Raw genomic sequence first — 7,670 nt, 5'->3', positions numbered from 1 at the left:
ATTATATTTCAAAGCAATGATATTCAACAGTACTAAGCCCTCAATATATTAATACAAAAGAATTAATTCCTTTTGAGGAATGTTCATGAAAGGAACATTTTTTAAGTTGCAAGAGCCTGCTGCCACTAACTTTCTCAGAGGTCACCCCTCTTTCCTCCCCAAAAGTTAATACAACTTTTCATGTACTCATGTGTTCATTTCCCATTTCCATAGCTTCTTGGGGGTCTAGCTTCACCAAATGTTCTCACCGCTCTGTATTGTGGCTTCTTCCCCCGGGGCATTTATTACTGACCCCCTCAAATCATCACTGAAAAGCGTGTGATGATTTTTGGTGTTCTAGAGCTGGATGGAGCTTGCATCCTTCTGCATGACACACAGGCAGCTACAGGCCAAGCCTACTCAGAGCCCAGAGGTTTCTTTGGGGTTCACTTCTGTGCTTGACTCTCTGCAGCCAGCAGCCTCATTGTGAGCCCAGCTGGCTGCTCCGCCACACTGTCTGCACTTCGTGAGCACTGCCTTAGGGAGCCATCACCAGCAGATCTGCCACGGGGGTCCCTGTGGCAATAGGGGCCCAGGACCTCGTGTATAGAGTACCAAGAAGGAAGCACCCCTACCTCCATCAATTCCTAGATTCTGTTTTAACCAAGCCGTTTGCTCCCTTTCCCTGATCAGCTAGTTTACAGGAATTGCTAACATGGGGCAAAGGTTATTTTTATCCTCTTTTCATTCTTTCTTTCTACCATTTGGCATCAGCTGAGCAGTAACCTCACCAAAAGTCTGGAAATCCTTAAAAAGAAGGAGAGGCACTAGGCCAGTGAATCCATGAACTGGATAATCGGCCCCCTGAATAATTAGGACCAGACAGTACAATAAACAACACCCCCGCCTTCCTGAGAGCCAGCAGCAGGCCCAGCCATAGACTCTCCCTGCTGGAGATGCAAGAGGAGACTTCCTTCTGCCTGCAATGCATTCAAGGCCACAAACAACTCCCCTTCAGCTCAGACTTATCTTTCCTCACGTGGAGTGAGTTTTCTGGACTTGGATGTGAATACGACATGCTGGCCTGGAATTTGCATGAGCTCCACTTCATGTCTCTACGTTTGCTCCAGTGAACAGATTTTATATCTGCTGGCAAAGGCAGGCAGTGGCGCTCAGAGACAGGGGCATTTGAAACCGCATTTTTTGGCTCATTAAAGCCATTCTGCCGATGTTGCTCCTCATGTCATTCAACCTATTTTCAAGCCGTTTTCTCAATGGTGCACTTCAGGGAGGTTGGGCACGGATTTTGCTAGGAACTGGATCGTGTCCACAAGTCTCGTCAGGGCCAGTTTATTCTTGGGCTCTGGCAACCTTTGAATAGCTCTCCCACCTTTGGGGGGCTCCCACACAAAGCCTGCTCTGCACAGTTTGCCCACGAACCAAGATGTTTATTTCCTCTTGTTTCTGAAGTCATGGGTGCCTTGATGTTGCTCCCACAGCGGGAGCAGAATCTGTTTCCACCTGACAGCAAATAGCCATCGCAAATATGTACAAACTCAGAAGTCAGGTTGGATGTCTTCCCTATCCAGGCTGGTCAAAGAAGGGCTAGAGGCAGAGTGTTTGAAAGCACCAGGAAAACATGCCCGACTCGGAGCTTTCCTCGTTAATTAGGGTACTTACAGACTTTGCTCACTCCAAGTCTGAAAAGAAAACAGCTTACTTCATTGGTAGACTGAAAAACTGGCGACTTTCTCTCCATTTCTGTCTCACTCTGCAGCGGGCAGGGTGGAGGGTGGCGGGAGCTGGGTGGTTTGCCCAGGTCACAGCTTCGTGATTCCCCAACTTCCTTGTTCAGAGCCCCTGAAAGGCATTCGCCCTGGCAGAAAAGATTCTACGTCCAAAGCTCTGCTCCTTCTCATCCTTTCCTGGCATCCTAACACTCCATCTGGAAACAGAGCTGTGACCTACCCAAGCACACTCCTGATTCATCCCCGGTGCCTGAGAGCTGTATTGCTCTGTGGAAATACACACTGGGTAGCATGTTTCTCTCGATGATCATTGGGGGCTGAATATTAAGCATTAAATGCCTGGTTAAAGGAGCTGGAGTACCTAATTCAACCTTCAGCGAGGGCTAATAACAGAAATTCAGTTCCTTAGGCAGCTGAGAGAAAAATCTGGGCCTTCCCCAGGGCAATTAGGCAAAAATGAAATAAAAAGGAATCCAATTGGAAAGGAAGAAGTTAAACTATCTTTACTTTCAGATGACATAATCTTGGATATTAAAAAAGCTTAAGGGGGTAGGGTGAGGTGATTCACTACTGTAATCCCAGCTTGGGTGGATCACTTGAGCCCGGGAGTTCGAGACCAGCCTGACCAACATAGTGAAACCCTGTCTCTACTAAAAATACAAAAATTAGCTGGGCGTGGAGTCGTGCACCTGTAATCCCAGCTACTCGGGAGGCTGAGGCAGAAGAATTGCTTGAACCTGGGAGGCAGAGGTTGCAGTGAGCTGAGATTGTGCCACTGCACTCCAGCCTGGGTGACAAAAAACAGTGTATTTCTCTGCAGTAGTAATGAGCAAACCAAAAATAAAATTAAGAAAAGAATTTCATTTATAATAGCATTAAAAAGAATAAAATACTTAGAAATAAATTTAACAAAAAAAGTATAAAACCTATGTTCTGAAAACTATGAAACATCGTTGAAAGAAATTAAGACCTAAAAAAAGGACCAACATCCCATGTTCATGAATCAAAAGACTTAATGTTGTTGGGCTGGGCGAGGTGGCTCACACCTGTAATCCCAGCACTTTGGGAGGCCAAGGAGGGTGGATCACCTGGGGTCAGAAGTTCAAGACCAGCCTGGCCAACATGATGAAACCTCGTCTCTACTAAAAATACAAAAAATTAGCTGGGTTTGGTGGCAGACACCTGTAATCCCAGCTACTCAAGAGGCTGAGGCAGGAGAATGGCTTGAACCCAGGAGGCAGAGGTTGCGGTGAGCCAAGATCATGCCACTGCACTCCAGCCTGGGTGACAAAGCAAGACTCCATCTCAAAAAAAAAAAAAGACAATGTTGTTAAAATGACAATGCCCCCTCAAGCTAATCAATAGATTCGTTGCAATTCTTATCAAAATTCCAGCTGATTTCTTTGCAGAAATTGGCAAGTTAATTGTAAAATTATATGAAAATTCAAGAAACCCAGGAAAAAATCTTGAACAGAGAACAAAATTGGAGGAGTCATACTTCCCCGAACTTCAACATGTGTACAAAGCCAGTGTGGCACTGGCATAGGGTAAACACGTAGATCAATGGAGTAGAATTGAAAGTCAAGAAATAAACTTTCACATTTATGGTTAATTGACTTTCACCAAGAGTGCCAAGACCATTTAGTGGAGAAAAAATAGTCTTTTCAATGAATGATTCTGGGACAACTGGATATACACATGTAAAAAAAAAGAAGTTGGACCCCTCTCTCACACCGTATACAAATTCAGAAGAGAGAAACGACGAAACCTTTTAATTCTAAGAGCTAAACCTATAGAACTCTTAGAAGAAAACACGGGTGTAAATTTTCATGACCTGGGATTTGACAGTGGTTTCTTGGATATGACACCAAAAGCATGAGCAACTAGAGCAAAAACAGATGAGCTGTGCACAAGTCAGCTAAAAATCTTTGTCCTTCCAGAGACGCCATCAAGAAAATGAAGAGACAAGCCTACAATGAATGAGAGAAAAAATGTGCAAATAGCATCACTGATAAAGGACTTGTGTCTTGAATATATAATGAACTATTACTGCTCAATACCAACAAACCAAATAACTAAGAAAAATGGGCAAAAATCTGAATAGATGTTTCTCTAAGGAGGGTAAATGCAAATCCAATAACTGCATGAAACATGCTCCACATCATTAGTCATCAGGGAATACAAATCAAAACCACAATTAAATACCATCTCATACCCATTAGAATGGGTAAAATTTTTACAAACCAGAAAATAACAAGTATTGGCAAGGAAGTGGAAAAATTAGAACTCTCATACACTGCTTGTTGGCATACATAATGGTGCAGCTCCATGGAATACTATATAGCCATAAAAAAGAATAAAATCATGTCCTTTGCAGCAACATGGATGTAGTTGGAGGCTATTATCCTAAGTAAATTAAACACAGAAACAGGAAACCAAATACTGCATGTTCTCACTTATAAGTGGGAGCTTATAAGTAAGAAACATTAGGGCTACAGGGACATAAAGATGGGAACAGTAGGCACTGGGGACTCCAAAGTGGTGAATAGGGATGGGAGGCAAGGGTTGAAAAGCTACCTGTTGGGTACTATGTTTAGTATTTGGGTGATGGATTCAGTAGAAACCCAAATTAGCATCATGCAATGTATACAAGTAACAAATCTGCACATGTACTCCCTGAATCTAAAATAAAAATAATTTTTTAAAGTAAAGTGATGCAGCTGCCTTGGAAAGCAGTCTGGCAGTTACACAAAAGGTTAAACACAAAGTTATTGTATGAGCCAGCAAACCCACTCAGGTATATACCGAACAGAAATGGAAATATATGTTCACACATAAACTTGTCCACCATTGTTCACAGAATATTGTTCATAATAGCTAAAAGGTAGAAACAGCCCAAATGTCCATCAATGGACAAATGAATAAACACAGTATGGCATTTCCATATAATGGTATACTTTTTGGAAGCAAAAAGAAATGAAGCACTGATACATATTATAGTATGGATGAACTTTGAAAAGAGTATGCTAAGTGAAGGAAACCAGTTGCTAAAGACAACATATTGTATTATTCCATTTATAAGAAATGTCTAAAATAGGCAAATCTGTAGAAACAGAGAGTAGATCATTGGTTGCCTAAGGCTGAAAGGAATCAGGGGAGGCCTTGAGGGGTGATGGCTAAGAAGTGAGGAGCGTCAAAGGTTTCTTTTTTGGGTTATAACAATGTCTTAAAATTGGTTGTGATGACGGCCGCACAACTCCGTGAATAAACTAAAAGCCATTGACTTGTACATTCTAAATTGGTGAATTGTATGGTATGTGAATATGTCTCCATAAAGCTGTTGGGAGACAAAAATAAATAAATAAAATCCAGAGACATTGTCCTATGAGTAAATACTAACAGAGTCACTAGGCTGGGCTCTGGATTTGCCTTCAACGCTTTCGTGGTGTTTATCTTCCAGCTCTGGAAAAGGCCTGTAGTTCTAGCTACTGAGGAGCTGGTAGAAGGATCACTTGAGCCTGGGAAGTCAAGGCTGGAGTGAGCTGTGATCGCACCACTGCACTCCAGCCTGGGTGACAGAGTGAGACCCTGTCTCGGGGGAAAAAGAAAGTGCTTGTTTCAACAGCACATATACTAACATCAGAATGATACAGAGAAGATTAGCATGGCCCCTGGGCAAGGATGACACAACAATTCTAAAAAAAATAAAAAGCCTGAGCGAAGTAACTTGATCAGGATGCCACCTTCACAGTGGTAGAAACAGAGCTGGAAACCAGGGCTTTGCCTCCCAGGCAGCTGCCCCTTCCATGAGTTCCACGTGCCATGTGCATGCTATGTTTTTACTGGGGTCAATGGCAACTGTCTTATTTGGATATTCGGATTTTCCTCTATGCCCTGAAAAACCTGGTTTGTAGACAGACAAGGCTCATTTTTTGCTTCTAAAAGCTTAAGTTGACATTTGATGTTATTTTGTTTTGTTCTTCTGGCCCAGCCTAACAAGCATTCACATAGTAGACAACACATGCTTACTGGACCTTACTTCCTGTCTGGTGACCCGGCTCCCTAGAGACTTGAATCTCAAATAAATGTTTCTGTCAGGAGGCTGAGCTCCCAGCTGTGCAAATTGGTCACAGATGTAATTGCATTTGCCCTCTGCCCTGGAAGGAAACATGCCTGTGGTCGGGGGTTTAGATGTCTCAGAATGAAAGACATTACTCCTGACTCTGGGTAATAGCCGTGACGCTCAAAATAAGCTGCCACAGAGTCATGCCATAATGTTGCCAGTTGTACCGGACTGTAACCCAGAATCCAGACCTGGACAGCCAGTTACCACACTGTGGCCATGTCCTTGGCCAATCAGACATAGTCAAAGACCTGGTTTTTCCACTGGCTCCTCCATACTTTCAAAAGTAACTCCATTCCCTCTTCACCCCTCCCTAATGCCCACAGGATCTCTGCAAAGAGCTCCAAGTTACCTGCTTGGCAGACAATGGCATCCCCAGGACATCTATACTGCAATTGCCAGAATGGAATTAAAATAAACATTGTAACAAGTTGCTGAGCCCCGCCCAGAGCCTCAGGGGCCTAACACAGGATTGATTTAACCAAACATTTCAGTAATGCCCAGTAAGGAAATTGAAACTTAGAGACCTCAGCAGGAGGCAAGGAGGCTGTGTTAGACCTTTTCTTTGAACATTTAAAGCCTGGACAGGGCAAGGCTATCTAGGACGGAGAGTCATGGCAAGTCTGTACTTTGCCAGCATGCAAAGCAAGAGAAACATTGTCTGACAGTCCTGAAGATACGGCAAACAATCTTACATGATGACAATATCCCCAGCTAGCTTTGTAGAGCTAGCTTTATAGAATTTAGACAACTGAGCCTTTTTTTCAGGAGGTGCTGGGTGGTAAACCTTCAGGGGAACAAAGACTGGTTGAACGAACTTTAGAAGAAAGTTCATGGAACATTCCTATTTCTGAAGGTTTTTCTTTCGTTAGAGAACTGGCCAACAAGGGTGTGCTCCAAGCACTGGAACAGAATTGGACTTTCTTGTGCCACCAACCATGACGAAGCGGGCAGGCCCTGGCGTCAGGCTGCCTGGCTTTGAGTGCATCTTCTCCACCTATTAACTTTGTGCCTTAGCCTTCTCGGGCCTTCAATTCCTTCATTCTTAAAATGGGAATAATAAAATCCATTCTTCATAGAGTTGCTGGGAGACTATAAAAAATAATCCATACAAAATGCTTCAAAGAAGCCCTGACATGTAGGACAGAGAGAAAAAGAGGAAGAAGGAGAGAGGGAGAGAACAAGAAAACTTTTGTGGGGTGCTTCAGCTTTCCAGAAAAATAGAACCAATAGGATATGTGGTATAGAACCAATATGGGTATGTAAGGGAACTGGAAATTGGCTACAGGAATTGGATCACAGCATTATGGAGCCAGAGAATTCCCACGATATGTGGTCCACAAGCTGGGGACCCAGGAAAGCTGATGGTCTGATTCAATCTTAGTCCAAAAACCTGAGAACAACAGGAAGATGGCTGGTGTAGACCCTAGAGTCCAAAGATCTGAGGACCAGAAACTCCAGTGTCCAAGGGCAGGAGAGGATGGATGTCCCTGCTCGAGAAGAAAGAAGGAATTCACCCTAACTCCTCCTTTTTGTTTTATCCAGGTCTTCAAAGGAGTGGGTGGTGCTGTCCACATTGGTGAGGGCAGAACTTCTTTATTCGGTCCACTGCTTCAAATGCTAATCTCTTCCAGAAACACCCCCACAGACACAACCAGAAATAATGTTCTACCAGCTGTCTGAGCACCCAGCCAAGCCAATACATAAAATTAACCACCACTTGCTTAGTATGTTCCAGACCCTTTGATTGTCACCTTTATGTACTTATTTTAGTTTAATCCTCACCACGACACTCAGTGACAGATGTGTTTATTATCTCT

At 43.4% G+C, this 7,670-nt stretch overlaps 1 non-coding gene across 1 annotated transcript; it reads left to right on the top strand.

Moving 5' to 3' along the window:
* Positions 1-5,336: 5,336 nt before the first annotated feature.
* LOC116529859 lies at positions 5,337-5,444 on the top strand. The gene has a single exon (XR_004259709.1). It is a non-coding gene; the product is annotated as a U6 spliceosomal RNA (small nuclear RNA).
* The last annotated feature ends 2,226 nt before the right edge of the window (positions 5,445-7,670 follow it).

The sequence above is a fragment of the Sapajus apella genome, unplaced genomic scaffold (assembly GCF_009761245.1).
Source record: "Sapajus apella isolate SASKATOON/1434 unplaced genomic scaffold, GSC_monkey_1.0 scaffold63, whole genome shotgun sequence".
Lineage (NCBI taxonomy): Eukaryota > Metazoa > Chordata > Mammalia > Primates > Cebidae > Sapajus > Sapajus apella.
This window is presented reverse-complemented; position numbering and strand designations above follow the sequence as displayed.